The sequence below is a fragment of the Coloeus monedula genome (genome assembly GCF_965178545.1).
Source record: "Coloeus monedula genome assembly, chromosome: Z".
NCBI classification, from domain to species: Eukaryota; Metazoa; Chordata; class Aves; order Passeriformes; family Corvidae; genus Coloeus; species Coloeus monedula.
In genome coordinates, this window is record NC_138822.1 from 34,508,482 (window position 1) to 34,524,174 (window position 15,693).

At 38.1% G+C, this 15,693-nt stretch overlaps 1 protein-coding gene across 1 annotated transcript in view; it reads right to left on the bottom strand.

The window, feature by feature from the left end:
• GLIS3 (GLIS family zinc finger 3) overlaps window positions 1-15,693 on the bottom strand; it is a gene marked incomplete at its 3' end in the record, with an annotated part of 121,033 nt that overhangs the window by 61,983 nt on the left and 43,357 nt on the right. The gene's annotated exons all lie outside the window — the stretch shown is intronic.

Consider the following 15,693-nt stretch of genomic DNA (forward strand, 5'->3'; position numbering starts at 1 on the left):
TAGATGTGAATCTTAAGTTGTTCCTAGCCTTCTTTATTTGTTCCCCCCAGACATAAAGAGTAGCCACAACCAAAAAGTTATACTTAAAAAAGCCACATAATTATTTTGAGCTTATTTTTAATTTATATTTGGGATAGGGTTGTACAAAAGGACTATTACATCCACTGGCAAAAAAAAAAAAGACAATGGTCATTGTGGTATGAAGAGTTGGGGAAATGACAAATATTGCAACTTGCCAAGCATCACAGATGGAAGTTTTTAAAATATGTACATTCCTTGATTGGCATGTTTTATTGTTAAAATCAGGCAGGGGTGAATCAATCTGAATAGGGGGGAGGGAAAATAAAACTAGGGAAAGAAATGTGACACTCTTCATATATCCTAACTGCTGATCACTTCTAGAGTGAGGTACTCCTCATGGAAAACAAATTACATTATTTCTTGATGTTTTTATTTCATGGAACAGCATTGATGTTAAGAGTTAGTATATGCAGAGAAAGGGGAAAAAATTGTTTTTTCCTTTTATTTACCTTAATGGTTAGCATTCACACAAAGCCAGATGAACTCTTGCTCTCATGTTGTACATCAAAATTTTACAGGGTCAAAGTGTTGAATGGGCCAAGTAAATATGCAAACCTAGTATTCCTAGTTTACATCAGGAAAGTTTAATTTAGAATTTTTTATGGTTTTCCACTAGCAGCCTGAAGCAGTAAAAGTTCAAGGCAAAAATAACAGCTAAATGCATATGACCAGTTCCACAAAGGTTCTAAGTTGTGAAAGCAGCTCCTTAAGTTGGAAAGCGGCTTCTTTTTTTTTTTTTTTTTTTTTTTAAGGATTTCCACCAAAAGGAATAGGAAAATAAACCCATTAGATATAGTTTTTATTCTCTGAAAAACAAAGAAGTATACCCACCAAATGCAGATTCTTACCATACTAAGTGCAGTGTACCTCATGTCACCAACAGGTGTCAGGGAACAACCATAGGTGTCAGAAAGAAAAGGAAGAGATGGTACCATGCAAAAGTACACAATAAGCCATTCACATATCAATAATCCTCTGTCATCTTCTCATAATTCCCTTAATGTGCCTAGAACACGTAACTGTTCCAGGAACCAACAAGAAGGAATTAGCATTGTTCAGATCACTGTTACAATTTCAACCAGAAGTCTGTGACCCTTGACTCCTGAAGGTACACTGAGAAAAGTACAGCAGCAATGAAAAACTGCATTTTGATAGTAGCTCTTCAGACCAGTCATTCATCCCAGAACTAGATTTATCAGGTTAAAATTCAAGTTCTGGTCGCTATACCTAACTTCTGCAGTGTAGAAACACTATTTCTATTCATGGGAATAAAGCACATTTTTCAGTGTAAAAGTTAGAGACTCCAACAAAACTATCCCCTTAACTGCTATATGGATCTGGTTTCTATCAGAAATCATGCTTTATAAACCTTAGAATAGACAGAAGCTGACTAAAACTGTGAAGTTGTGAAAGACAGCACAGTACAGCTACATGTAAAGACTGGGAGTTAGGTTTCCAAGTATTGTTTCTAGTCAAGTTTAAAACACATCTCTATTCAGTCTGAGCATTCTGCAAATCTACATATTTTAGCACAGTTTTATAAATAACTGATTTCAAACTGACATGCATTACTCTCCAGGGAAAACACACTTTAGTGTATTCCTAAATATTTGTGCTGTTCATACAAGAACATGAATAATTTTAAGTAATAAAACACAGCTTGTGTACCCAACCAGAATACAAAAAAGATTTAGAGTAAAGGGCTCAAGGAAAAACATTAGTATCAGTATGTGAACATAAGTTAAGAGTTGTGAGACACTACTGGTCTCTTTTATGCTGAGAATTTCAGAAGTGAGAAACTAATATGAATAAGATTTAAAAGTACCTGTAGAAGAAGTGGCATTTTGCATCCATTTTAATTACATATAAATATGTACATAAGTGCAGCAACATCAAGAATCAAACCTAAGGAAAATTATCTAATATTCGTTATTACAAAATACATCTGAGACTGAAATGTGCTATAGGAATGAGCTGTTCTATGAATATGAAAAAAGAGATGCACTTACAAGTCATTCTATATTTAGCTATATTATATATAACTAAACCTGCATTTTTCAGATTATCAATAATTTAGTAGTTACCTGCATTGGAAAATGATTAAAGATCTTGGTGAAAAATTTGTCATTAAAGAGATGCTGTTTACAACTCCAGGGCATGTTGTGGTAGGACAAGCGGGAATGGCTAGGGTAGGTTTAGATTAGGTATTAGGAGAAATACTTTGCTGTGAGGGTGGTGAGACACTGGAACAGGGTTGTCCAGAGAAGGTGTGTTTGCACTTTCCCTGGCAATGTTCAAGGCCAGGTTGGATACAGTTTTGAGCAACCTGGTCCAGTGAAAGATGTTCCTGTTTATGGCAGGGGGACTGAAACTAGATGGTCGTCAAGATCCCTTCCAACACAAAGCATTCTATGACTATGAAACCAACTGCCCAGAACTTTGAATCAAAAATATACTTTGCTAGTTAATTTAACACAGTAATTTTAACATTGTTCTCACTTGATTGATATATATGGAGCAAGTCAGCAAGATAAGGTAGCTGATCTGTATTGGTGCCAGCCAAAGCTGACTCCAACTTTAACTGCTTGGTGCTGCCAAATGGTTTCCTAATTGCTCCACCAACACTTCTGATGGAAGTGATGATGTTGCAGTGCTCCTTCATCCAAAAAGTCAAGTAGGTTAGTTTCTATTATTAGTATTTAAGCAAGAAGCCTTAATAAATATGCACATGACTAGGGAAAACTTATTCAATTATGCAACTTTCAAAGCCAGCAAAACACAGGAAGAATAAATGCCAGCAGAAACCAGCTACTGGGAGAAGCTTTGTATTGTGTCATTACACTGTCCACAAAACACAGTTTTTATGGTTGTGCCTGAGTAGTCTGTATTTTTTTTCAGTGGTATTCATTTTTTCTAATTGTTAATACTCGTATTACAAAGGAATACAAATTTGTTCCTCAGTACCTTGGAGTCACATGTTTTACAATAATTTGTCTGCTCATAAAAACCTCCATGGAGCCTTCTGAAGCAAATGACAAGGTCAGAAGAGCTCTTCATCAACTTTTTGGTGGGTGTGAATTTATGGCTTCATACACAGGCATCTTAGAATGTCAGGTATCTTTCTACAGATGATAACAAAGAAAAGGAGCAAAAGTGAGGGAGGATGAGAAATCTGTAAATTTTCCTTCCAGGGAAACTCTAAGATTCCTCCTCAGATTTCAGTGTAAATATGTTACGTTTTCACTCATCCAAATACAAAGTAGAATTTCTCAAAAATAATTTTTAAAAAAGTCAGCAGAGAAATTCCAACTCACTCAAAACTGGACTCTGGCATGAGCAATGCAGTGAAATGTTTACAAGGATCCTCTTCTCTAGACCTCCTAGTCTACCTAGTCACAGACAGTGACAGTTCTAGGGTTTTGTGTTGTTTCTGCTGGTTAAGCAGTGATAGTTCACCTGCATGCTAGTTTGCATGACTTAACAATGTTTTGTGTCAAATCTCAGTTAAATTTTTGACTTGGTTGTGTCCTGTGCTTTGATATTAAAAAAAAAAATACTCCACCATGAGTTATACAGGTAGTGTATGCAGACAAATCAGTTGGTACCTGCCAGCTGTAAATCTTGAGCTCTTGACAAATGACACATGCATGATAGAGTTTTGAAAAGCAGGTCTTCAGCATTTAAAGTTGAGCAAAAACAAGAGTGATGAAGTCCAATTTAGGAGTTCTTTGAATATTTCTTCTTACTGGACATCCCAGTTTCACAACATAATTCCTCCAGCAGCAGAAGAAGTGACAATTTCAATATCCAGGCCACAGCGCAGGAGCACTGCCTGTTGCTCCTGTAGGATTAGGATTCAACCCCAGTCTCCATGTTCAGTCCAACAGCCACAGTGCCCACTGATCTCTGCTGTTCCAGTACCCCTCCCTTCCAGTGAAGGAGGTAGACTAATACACTTCTAACCTGTGTAAATAGAAATTACTGTACTAATATGAACTGGGTTTCCAGTTGTGTCTCACAGTATCTACATCTCATTACTATTTTCAACTTTAATTGTATTAATTTCCACTTTAATTTTAAAATTGTTTTGGTGATCAACATGATTAAGATTCATCAAACTCCCACTCCATGTTGAAATTCAATGCTTTTACCACAGGTTTTCATGTTTGATAATCAGCATTTCCCTCTCTTGCTTTCTTTAACAGCCAGCAAGCCAACTTTTATTTTGATTTTCTTCTACTTTAAATGCAAAGAGAATGCTGTTAAGGTAACTTGAAAACATTCATAATTTTGTCCTCCAGTAAAATATTAAACACAACCAATGCTCTGGCACTAAAGAGCAGAAAAAAAACAATTAAGCAAGATCCCAAAGGAGGATCCTTTGGAAGAAGTGGAGAAAGACAAACAAATAAATTTCAATCAGAGTTTGCACTTCCTGGCATGTATTTTATCTACCTGTGATGGAAAACAAAATCTAAAACAATTCACAGAGAATTTAGGACAAGATTTTTATAAGACTTCAAGAAACCAGACTTTTTTTTTCATATATGGAAAGCTGGAGTGCAGACTGCAGGTGAATAAGTTCTTGGAATCTCAGTTTATGAGAATTTAATATGTCTGACATAATAAAGCCCAAGGGCATAAATAACCAAATAATCTAATTTACTGAAACAATTTCACCTTGCCGAGAGTAAATTAATTGCAGTCTCTTTACTTGAAAAATTAAGTGTATATTTGTCCAGTCTTTTCAATGGCAAAAGACAACTGGAAAATCATGACTAAAACAAGCTACATTAACTTTTCAAAAACAGGGTTATAATAACTTACATGTCTTATTTTCCTCAAATTACACTGTGTTACAAACAAGAGAACAAAGACTCATAAGAATTTTCTAATTACAGCTATCTAGACCACAGAGCTGGATTACAAATCACTGTTTTCTCCCTCTAATGAGAAAGCAATGGGGTATTTAATTGAAGCAAGGTCCCACTAACAGGAAAGGATTATGCACACTTGATCAGCTATATTTCAACTATTAAAGTCACTACCTTAAAGATGATTCTAAATGGGAAAAGATACAGCACTTTGCAGACAAAACTGGGCTAAAACTCAACAAGTTAGTGCTGCTGATGGCAGACATGTAGTCTTGTCCCTCCAAATAATACTCTCAAGTTTTTCTTGTCCACCACTATCTTTATGATCCCCTATAGATGCACAGAGCTTGTTTCTGAAAACAGCTTCTTCCAAGGCCTACAGCTGTGCATACTCAGATCATTAACAGATGGATGAGTTTTGTAAAATCTCTCTCACTTTTCAGCCTGATTTGGCTGGGCGGTTTCCAGAAAAGCACAATTTCTTTAAAAACGAACTGTGAAATCTCTCATTACGGTTATGCGGCACTGCTGGAAAAAAACAGCAAATGGCATTCCTGTTAGTTGCTGCAAAATACTCCATGTGAAGTAAGTTATTTAGACATGAAATATGGGTACAATAATTTATGGCCAATACTTAGAGTGACAGGTACAGCCAGCCAGAGTCGAGCAGACCTTGCAATGTCCCACTCTCCTTTTAGACTCAATGCAGCAGCACCAAGTGCAACACCCAGCACAGAAAAAGGTTGCTTCTCCAGTTTTGTCTTGAAAATCCCACAAAATGTGGACAGTAACAGGTTTATACTGACACAGAATGTATTCCTCTTTTCAAACTATTTTGGAGGCAACATTTTATTTCTTCTCCCCCCCTCCCCCTCCCTCCCATGCTGGAATAGCCTATCATAGGATTTCACCTGGTTTATTTAAATATACTTGGTTGCCTTTTTTCTCCAAGTGGTGATCAATTACTACCAAAATTCCCAGCTGTGGAGAGTGTTGGTGTATTTTTTGGAAAAGTAAAGCAAAGACTAAGGAAACTGCTCTTAAAACCAATACAAAGACACTGTCAAAACCCATTATATGCTTATTTCCAGGGCCACTGGTTCAGCCTGAACCAAAACCTGTAAATTTTAATCTTGATTTAAAAAATCCTTTGGGCTGATTTCAAGAAAAGCATGAATGTGTTTAATTTTTTGGTAAAGATGCAATAAATGTTATTTTTAATCTTGACTATGGTGAAAGTAACAATTCAAAAAATGTATTTTTTGCTACTAAAACATATTTTAAATTGTTTTATCTTACTTCATACAGAAAGTTTTAAAATTTTTTATTTTACATTTAATTCTTGGAGTGTTTGGAATTTTTTTAATTACCTCACCATCTCATTTCTCATGACAGAAGAAACTGAGCTGAACCCTCTCAGTCTTCAAAGGACAAAGTGCAGACAGATGCCCAAGAATAAGAGGGGACAACGAACTCATGAGCTGATAAAGAGGAAAACCATGATAATGAACCAGAATGGAAGGAGGCTGAAAACATCACCATTCTCCCACCTGTTGCAGAAAAAGCTGACCATGGAGGTAAGAAGCCTCCTCCAAGGCTAGACAGGGTGCTTGCAGCCATGTGAACAATATTTTTTTTAGGAATAAGCATCATCCTTATCTGTATGCATTGTATTTTCTACATAAGTGGAAATGCTTGCCATTGCTGAAAACTTCACACATTGTGCATACATCTCAAGAAAGTTTGCAGCACTTGTGGAAGCAGACCTAGGAAACAAAAAAGCCCCACAGCTTTCTGTGGACTTTTAGACTTCTTTTTTGCAGCAACAGAAATCAGGAGTTGAAACAGCTTACCAGAACTACCACACCTTTGGCAGGGAAAAATTGTGCACAACATCAGGATACCTTTGACTCACCTCTGTCTGCTTCAATCTGGTTCAATATTGTGATGCGGCTGTCTGGGTACTGGCAGTAAAGAATGCTTTTGTGAACAGTTCAGCTTTTGGAGAGTAACAAAAAAGAACAGCCTTGATAATAACCCTGCTCTTTGCTGTGAGCACTATGTTCAGTTATTTCACTGTTTCACTGCCCAGAGAAATTTTCGTTCCTTTCTCAGAAATCATGGCCTACTGCTGAGTTTCATTCAAACCCTGTAAAATCCAAGGACACAGAAATCTTGGTAAATGCATACTAACAGCTGACATCTTTCAAATTATCAAAATTACTCTCACAATGAAGTTCTCCTGTGTCTTGGGCACAGTATCTGAACAAGAAACACACACAGAAAATCAGAGTTGAAAATGCAAGTTCTTAGGTAATTATCATTAGTCAAAAGTAAACAAAAGGTGAATAATTGAAAGTTCAAAATTATAAACAATGTTAGTTCACAAAACATGGACTAAAACCTAAAAAATTCAGAGTTGAGGTGACAACCAGCAAAGTAACTTGAAATAGATACAAGTAAGAGTAAAATTTACTGAATGTGAACTCACACAACTAAACACCCAGGAAATCTATAGAACACAGAAATGTGCTGAGAGGTACACTGTTGTATTTAAGCGAAAAAGAAATATTTCGAGAATACATAAGATGTCACAGATTTCTCTGAGGAGCAACTCTCTAGACCCTTCATCAGCTCCACTGCCCTTCTCTGGTCTTGCTCCAGCACCTCAGTGTCTTTCTTGGAGTAAAAGGCCCAGAACTGAACACAGGATTCAAGGTGTGGCCTCACCAGTGCCGAGTACAGGGAGACAATCCCTGCCCTGGTCCTGCTGGCCACACTGTTGCTGACACAGGCCAGGATGCCATTGGCCTTCTTGGCCACCTGGGCACACCCTGGCTCATGTTCAGCTGCTGGCACCAGCACCCCCAGGTCCTTTTCCTGTGGGCAGCTTTGCAGCCACTCTGCCCCAGCCTGTGGCACTGCCTGGGGTTGTTGTGGACCACCAGGACCCAGCACTGGGCTTTGTTGAACCTCACACCAGTGGCCCTGGCCCATGATCCAGCCAGCCCAGATCCCTCTGCAGAGCCTTCCTGCCCTCCAGGAGATCAAAAATCCCATTCAACTTACTGTCATCTGTGAGCATACTGCAGATACTCTCAATACCCCCATCCAGATCATCACGAAACACATTAAACAGAACTGGCCACAATACTGAGCCCTGGGGAGCCCTGCTATTGACTGGCTGCCAACTGGATACAGCACATTCACCACCACTCTCCCGGGCCAGCCACCCAGCCAGTTTTAATCTCAGACCGCACCTTGTCCAAGGCACGGGCTGCCTGGTTTTCCAGGAGAATGCCATGGGAGATGGTGTCAAAGGCTTTGCTGAAGTCGAAGTAGACAACATCCACAGCCTTTCCCTCACCCATTAGGCGGGTCTTGTGGGGTATTCAGGGTCTTGTAGGACCTTCATGGATACAAAGAATCTAGGATGAAGCTAAACTGAAATCAGTTTAGCCTATTCAACATCACAACACAAATTTTCTTCAAGTTACCAGTTATATAAAAGAACATAATCTTGCTAAATGTTTAAATTTTATAGTAAGATGCTTCCATAACAATGTATTTTTGACTTCTGGCATATATTATGCATGTAAGCTTAGGGAAATTAATGAGGACATCTTATTTAATAGCAGTTTAATTCTCACCTCAGCTCTCAGTGAAAAATGAGGGTCACTGCTTTAACAGGATAGAATAACAGTATTATTTAGACCCATAATCATAACATAATTTGTACTTGATATGAATAAATAGAAGGGCTCTGTAAAAGACTGTGGTGTGTATGTGCCCCAACCCCACCAGTTCAGTAAAAAATATTTCTTAATTCATGTTCTATAATCAAGGCTATTGAAAATGGGCTCATGGAAAAAGTACTACTGACTCTATCTTCTGTCTGAATCAGTACAGACCGTCTGGCTCTTTTGTTCTCTTTTTTCTTGCTTGCTTTCTTTCAGAATGTTATTCTCACTTCCCTGTAGCTGGTTTCCAACAACTCAGCTAATTAAATACCACAGTGGTGACAGTGAATTTCAATAAGTACTACATGATTACCCCATGGACTCTTGCCAGCTTCCTAGCTCAGAGAAGTTCTTGCTGTACAGCAAGTTCATCATGTTTCTGCATATACTGCCCACTGGCTCAGTAAAACATGGGTTGGCATTGTACTTCATGCTGTAAGAGGAGAGTAACTAATTGCCCCTGCAAGTACTTGCCATAAAGAAGATAAACAATAAAGGGGGCGGCATACCTAACAAAAAATACCACTGTTGCAAAGATATCAATGTTATGATTTTCAGTTAATGGAAAAGCTTCAGTGTGGGGACAAGCTAAAGATAAAATCAAAGAATGTAAAGGAGAAACAATGTAGGTAAAGATGGGAAGAATGGAGGAAGCTTTTGGTTTACGGGCAGGGCAGACAAAACCCAGGGAAAATGCTCTATGAAAAAGGATCTTTTAGTGGTTCCAGCAGATGCTTCTATCAGGTTGAGTATTTGCAAGCAACGGCATTCTGAACTAGATTTGTTTAAATTGTTTTCTAAACTGAATTTGAAGAAAAGCTGTTACCCAGCTTTGTGTCCCCAAGTGATGACATATGTCTACTGCAGAGATGGGTTTAGATGACAAAACTGAGGCAAAGACAACCCTGTCTGAGCCGTGGTTTACTCCCAGTGGTCAACACTGAGGTGGAAAACCTAGGGAATACTTACCTCAAGACCCTGCAGCCCCCTGATATCACACTTCTAAGTTTGAAGCCCAGGGAAGTGTTCACATCCAAGACCTTGAATACTTCACAGATACACCCAATGGATATGCTGCCTATAGTTTTTGAGTGGGATCTGGTGTTCAACAGTACTACTTGGGAACACATCCACAATTCTTTTAAATATCAGAAAAACAGGAATTTAAGAAGATAGAATAATCATGAAAACAGAAACATCCCACTTCCAATTTCTTGGTCAGATTTCTGGGCATATTTATGAAGCCTAAACACACAAAACCTACTGAAAACAAAACCTACTACAATTAAGGATAAATTATCCTCAAGTTTTTATAAACTGATATAGGCTCTTATGCCATCAGCAGAATCATATGTATGAGTAAGGAATAGCCACAACTTTAAAATCCATAAACTAGATTCTCAGGAAAGTAAGCATTCCTGTGGGGATCTGTTAATCCATTGCTTTTCCTATTTCACATGTTCCCCTTGTTCCCTGCCCTAGCCCTGGACACTCCCTCGGTTTCTCCCTGTTTGCTCCCAGGGACCGCCCCTGGGCCCCTGACAAAACCACCCCTCACCCATACCTCCTTGTGTCTCTACCTCTGATCATCGTGGGGGCAAGATGTGAGTAAAGCCATCTCAAACGCTCAGGAGAGACTCTTCTCTACCTTCTTTACCACCACTGCCTTGTAACACTGCTGGCTGCCAGAGCCAGATCGTGGGGCTGTCTGAAATGGACTCTGGGATGAGACTGCTCGCATGGCCCCAGGAAACCCTCGCTGAGCTCTCAGGCAGCAGCAGCAGCCTGCTAGGCAGAGTCCAGCGGTTACAATACATTGCGATTTCCAGGACTAAAAGGATCTGACTAAGGTCTAGATTTTAAAGTAATTTTAAAGCTGAACAAATGAGATTTTAATCCTTAAAATTCTTTCTTCTTTGCACTACAACTAAACAATGTTCCTCTGAGCTGTTTCTTGGAATGGAAATAGAACTCTGAACAGCTTCTCTAAATAAATACCTGAGGAGTTACAGGATGAATTCTTTTATATGCTCTGCTCGTGAGCATCTTGTTACACAGATTCTGTATAATCCTTTAAATTACTATTCAGAAAGAGCTCCCATGCTCCTCATCAGACTAAATTAGTTCTTTTAGTGGCACCCCTGCCATGAAACATTCACTCGTTCCTTGTTGTGATTGTCATACTTTTAAAAGCAGCTTGCTAAGTTGCAGCTTTTCTTTCTAACATACTGCACATGAAAGCAACAGGTTTATTTACAGCGTGCTGTCCAAAATACACAATAGATACCGGAAGTAATGTGTCATGCAGACCTTATCAAATCAGAGTAATGTTCTCACTGTATATTCTTCAAAATAACTTCTCAGGATGTTTTGGATAAACTTGATATAAAGATACATGTTATTGTTATATGTTAGTGTTATATGTTAATACTGAGTTCTTGGGGAAAAAAGAGCATTTTTACCCTTTGGTCAGGATACATAGACTCCAGGAGAGGACAAATACAACCAGCTTCTGCAGTCATCCTCAGTAAAAAAAGCTTCATAGGCTTCCAGTGTATTTCCTGGGTCATTAGGAGGATAGGATACATCATGAATGGATTTTCATTTTAATATAATTCTGACTATAACTGAGACAGAGTGAAAGAGAAACACTATGGTTTTGGTTTTTGGCATATTTATGAAGCACTCGTGGAAAAAGAGGATCAGTATAAACCCAGCTTAGGGTGCAAACAGTCCACATGAATGGAGTACTGTCCTCATGGATGGAAAAAGTCAGTGATACAGGTCTAACTTTGGTACAAACATCCTACACTTGGACACTGTGATTAGCAGAATCAGCCCTGGAATAAGAACAGAGTCCACATTTAGTCATTCTCAAAATACCATGTGTGAGAACAGCTTTCCATTTGGTATCCATGAAGAATCAGCATTTAAACAATTCTGTTTTGTTCAGTACCCTGCTTTCTAAATTAGTAATACTAGGCTCATGTAAAAAAGTTAATCTTTATTTCAACTGCAATATAACAGGTTTGGTTTATTTGGGGTTTTTTTTAAGTTACTCTGAATTTCCCTCTGTGAGTTCATTAGTACTTTACAGAATAGCACACTTTAATTCGTTTGTTTTGTTGAAAAATTATTGTATTTACTTACAGAAAAGAACATGACATTCCAAAATGCACTTTCCCATAATTTGTTCTGCCTCTAGCAGCATGTGTAAGACTACTCTGAATTTTGATACAGCTGCATATATAACAAAATAAGAATGTTTACTAGCAAATTTTAAAAAAGGCTAACATAATTATTACAGACCACTTCCAGAAGCATCTCAATTTTCCATTTGTTCTTGCAGTGAAATGTTTAAATGTTTGCAAGATGACATGTTCTTTCACACTAATAGGTTAATTGCATTCTTCTTTTTCAGTGTCCATTTATACAAAATAAAGACAATCTTTGCATTTGCCTTGGTGGGCCTCTCCTTCTACTCACGGTATAAAACCCATTCAGGAAAGAATAATAATTAAAGAAAAAAACCAAAAACTTTCTCCAAGCAACTGAGGAATTTCTTTTCTGGAAGGACTTTGTTGATGGCACATTATATGTGTAAGTGGGAAGTACTGTAAGCATCAGATTTGGATTCACATCACCATTAGCATCCCAAGAATCTTTCCAGTAGCAATCTAAAGCTAAGAATACTTTAGTCCAAACACTAACCTGCTTCAGTGCCAAAAGCTGAAATATGTAGCTTTTCCTTTCAACTCCTATGCTGAGGGTGCCCTTGTGTTTCATATCTTTAATGTGTATAAAATTTTAAAACAGCAACTGCATTCTTCAGCTGAATTTTATTCATTCAACAAACACAGAAATCAACACTTTATTCATCATAAAGAAAGAGAAAAACTAAAGATTATATTTATGGAATGACATTGAGAGGTCTAATGTCTTTGGTTCAAGTGTGTAATTGGTTTGCAACTGCCAGACTTACAAATGTTTAACTCTGTGCTTAAAAGTAAAAAGTATTTCAATTAGAAGCATAATATGTAAACTGAAGTGAATAATGCAATTAATTTCCATAGTTAAGGTTAGTGCTAAAATATCTTTGATCATATCTCAGGCTAGAATAAAAATTTTATACAATTTTATCATCAATCCATAGATTTTACTTAGCTCATAAAATTGAGGAAAATTACTTCATGGGAAAAAGAAGTAATTCTTCAAGGCCTTGTAATAATTTAAGCAGGAGACATTAGAATAGCTATTGTGCTAAAGACAAGTGTTCAGTTTGAGCACAGGAGTATGGGTTGTGGAGTGAACAGCACAGCAGAAAAAATTTATTGCCCATACACGCAGAACAGTAGAGTGTAAGTTGCCAAGCTGTTCCATCCAGGTTTTATTCTTTTTCCCCCTCACCGTCTCTCAGTACCTCAGATAATACTTCATGTGTCTGTGATCACTACAGCTTCCCCTCTTATCTACTTACTCTGCCTCACCTCTTCAGCCCTTCCTAAACTCCAGCTCTCTCCTGGGACCTGCCCCTTGCCCCTGGTGGGAAAAACAGCAGCCTATGACATAGCAAGGTTGGAATAAAGGGCACTGATTGGACAGGCTGTCTCCACCAATCTGAACGAATGCATTATAGCTGCATTTCCCTTAAGAGAAGTAATAATTTAGGCTCCTCCTGGAGCCCAAATCAATTTTCACACAAGCTACAGGAACTTCAGATGTGCTTCAGGACAGACCCTCTGTTTCCCCTCTGTTTCTCTTTATGAACAGAAACTGCAATAGTGAAGCTTTTCCTCTATCAAAGAGGAGAGAGCAGGAAACCAAAAAAAAAAGAAAAGATGAGAGAGCAAGGATCAAAAGTTTAGTCTACTGTTAGATTCATGAAAGTTTACTTCATATATGTATCAGAAATTTCACTTTTTATTTTTACCAGATTTCCTGTATTTGTGCTGCATACATCTCAAGATAACTTGGGTTATCTGCAGTCTACAGATCTTTATCCCGTGTATCAAGACCAGAAAATTATAAACTGAAACAGGCATATCTTTCATAAAGCTATCCAATTGTGGTTTAAAAACTCTGTGTTTCTTGGAAGATAGAATGGTCATTGACTAAGTATTTCATCACACCTTTATCCTCACAGTCACATTAACAAGTCATTTAGGATTAGCTTCCATAAGTCCAGCTAACCCAGATGACATTTTTACTTTGTCAGCTAGATTTTGCTTGCTGAGTTATCCCAAATATCCATTCATATGGATAACTCCAGGATTTGATCTTGCAACATTTTAATGTTCTTTGCAGCTGCGATCTTTCAATCTCTTTTCTCTCTGTGAAAAAGTCATATTCTTTGCCTCATTCTCTCCACCACAAGGAGTGTTTTCAGAAATGTGTATTTCACAAGCATTTTCTTCCAGGCTCTGTTCAAGTTCTCTATCATTATAATGAGTGGCGGATTAGATTTTTTCTGCCAGGGTTGGCCTGGAAAAGCTGCCCTATATAGTTCTTCATATGCTCTATATAAAGAACTCTTCTTCAATACTTCATTCCTTAGCTAAAGCTAACACAGCCCTTGCATATTGTCTAGGTTGTGCTGATCATTCACTGGTCTTTCTGGACTCTAGGAGTGAGGCTTTTCAAATGGTTCATGTCTACTTGAACTGCAGTGTTTGACTGAAGAGATTATCACTAGACCAAGAATAAGTTAAGGATGGTATCCCATTTTATACAGACAGTACTACCACCTACAAAATCCCTGTCCTGAAAGTCTCATTTGCAGCAGAACAAAATTACTTAATGATATTCAGCTTGAGGAGCATTACTGTATTCTTTCTTTTTCCCTCACAAATCTGTTACTCGGACAAGGTCATTAGGCTCCTACATGGTTCATTATTACTGCCTAATTTCAGTCCCTTATTTTAGTTCTTAATCAAAACCAAAATCAAACCAACCAACCAAAAAAAAAAAACCCCCAAAAAAAGAAGATAGCTTTGTATTCTGATCTTGATTACTCAAGTTCTGAATCACCAAAAGCTTTCAGAAAGAACAATCACAACATCTATACACTCATAAGTGTCCTCTCATAAGGGATACTGGGGTCAGATATAAACTAAAACCAGCACGAGCAATTGCTCTTTAGAATGAAGCTGAGCCTTTAATAATAGAGCAGATATTTGAGAACAAGGATGATGTCATGAACACATCTTTGCTCAGTTGAAAGAATCCAAATTATTTCTTCAGTTGTCTGGCTGTAGTCCTTATTTACACAGACTGACTCACCGATGAAGGAATTTGGGGAGGGAGGAAGCACTTGAATCACGCAGCCTAACAACGCATCATCCATAGAGCTACTCACTGTATTTTCCTGAAATCTCAGCTCAACTGTATTTACATATTTCTGGTGATAACCTCTACTGTCTCCTTGTCTGTCTAGTCTGCTAGCACATTATTCATGCCATAAGGATGTTTCCTACCTCAACATCTAATGTCTGACTAAATCCAGAGTTGACCAAGTACATGAGTCAAGTTCTCTATTTTCACTTAGTGTCAAAGCATACCCATACAGTGTCAATTACTAGCCTGTTTTAGGACTCCATACATTTTCAGTGAATTTTTCTTTTGTTTTTAAGAAAGAGTTTTTAAAATTAAAAACTCAGATGCTTTGGTAGGGACATTAAAGATCATACATTAAAGATTATCTACTTCCAATCCCCCACCTTCCACTGGATCCGGTTGCTCAGAGCCCCATCCAACCCGGCCTTGAACACTTCCAGGGATGGGGCATCTACAGCTTCTCTGGGCACCCAGTTGCAGTGCCTAACCACCCTCACAGTAAAGAATTTCTTCTTAACATCTAATTAAACTTACTCTCAGTTTGAACTGTTCATCCTTGTCCTGTCACTACATGCCACTGTAGAAAGTCTGTCTCCACGTTTCCTGTAGGCTCCCTTATGGTACTGGAAGGCCACAGTTAGGTCACCCCAAAGCCTTCTCTTTTT